This window comes from Acanthisitta chloris, unplaced genomic scaffold, assembly GCF_000695815.1.
Source record: "Acanthisitta chloris isolate BGI_N310 unplaced genomic scaffold, ASM69581v1 scaffold21625, whole genome shotgun sequence".
In the NCBI taxonomy this organism is placed as follows: domain Eukaryota; kingdom Metazoa; phylum Chordata; class Aves; order Passeriformes; family Acanthisittidae; genus Acanthisitta; species Acanthisitta chloris.
Genome location: NW_008676112.1, coordinates 16,956 through 18,508, shown reverse-complemented (window position 1 = coordinate 18,508; position 1,553 = coordinate 16,956).

The window sequence follows — 1,553 nt, the reverse complement described above, 5'->3', positions numbered from 1 at the left end:
GGAAATAAGATAATAATACATTTTCGCTTAAATGCATACACACATGCACTAGTATTTCAAATGTGTCTCTTCACTACCAGTGCACAGATCCAACCAACTGCAGTACATACTGTGTACTTACCATGCCACAGAATAAATCAGAGCACCAACAAGTTAGGGTAAAGTGGGATCTTTCAAGAACAGATGAGAGGAACACAGAAAACCTGGCTTTCCAAGCAATCTGGAGACTAAGAAAAAACTGCAAATGCATTGATTTTGTTAAACTCTCAATACCTATTAAACATCTCCAGAACTTGTTTCTGTAGGTGGCAATTAAACTGTCTGGGTTTTATGGTTGCTTTCTCCTTGAAGCACTGAGCCAAAGGAAATCAGCATACCAAAATCTATGGTGAGTGCTCAGGCATCTGGAGCTTCTTGGAAGATCTTTATGCAAGTGGCTCCTGTCTTATATACTTATGTGACTGTTTCTTGTCTGCTGCTTCTGCCCACAAAATAGATTTATTGCAGCTGCTCCAGTTACCTTTCTTTTTATTCACACAGATATTTGTAAGAGCAACAAAGCCTGTTTAGAAAGTGTGAGGACTGCAGGTTGCACAGCTGTGCTGTGCTGCCCAGGGACTTCTGCAGAGACAGCTCAGAAATCAATTATCTCCTCAAATATCGCAGCAGAAGTGCTTTTAGTTCTGGTTCTTAAAAAATGGGTATAAACACTCAGAAAAAACCACCAAGAATACCCACAAACTTTAACAAACTGTCACTGCCTTACAAAAAGAAATGAGGTTAAGCATTTAGTCTTTCAATTGATTCAGAGCTCCTACAGGAAATAGATCTATGTTCACAAAGTATAATAATGTTTGATTTCAAATACATATTGGGGACCACAGTATGTACCAAGAAAGAACTTGTGTATCCTAATCAGCATCCAAGTTTGCATTACACACACACACTGGGTCCTTTGAGATAACCAGCATTCACTGCAACAAAAATATACTCCCAACAACAGAATTTCTCTATTAAATCCATGTTTATTGCTTAAGTTTTATCACAGTGGAGATTAAATTATGCTTAATCATCCGGTCAGTGCTTTTGTACCTTCTTCAATGCCAAACCCCCCCCCACATTTAAACCAAGTCATTCATACACTCTAAGTCTTCTTACCATCCCACCATTCATCGCCTCTGTGTGCTGCTTTAGTTGCCACGAACTGCGAGATTGTAAAAAGGTATAGCTAATAGGCTTATTTATAATACCGTTTTCTTCAAGTATTCAGAAAGCAGTACAAGGAGCTGTACTGTGTATTAGAAAGGTATCTGTACTGTTATTTATTGCTATAGGATCGAGGCTCCTGATGGAATGATAGTGAAATATTGCATCACTGTGTATGAAGATGATCTCAGCATCCCGTCAGCATCCCAACTCCTCCCATGTTAGTGAGCAACACTAGGTAAATGGGTTCCTTTCCTTTCTCTTTCAGGCATGGGATCTCAAACTACAAATAAATAAAGCATACACTCACAACGTGTGTAGTGCAAATTCCAAGTAAACAGAATGAC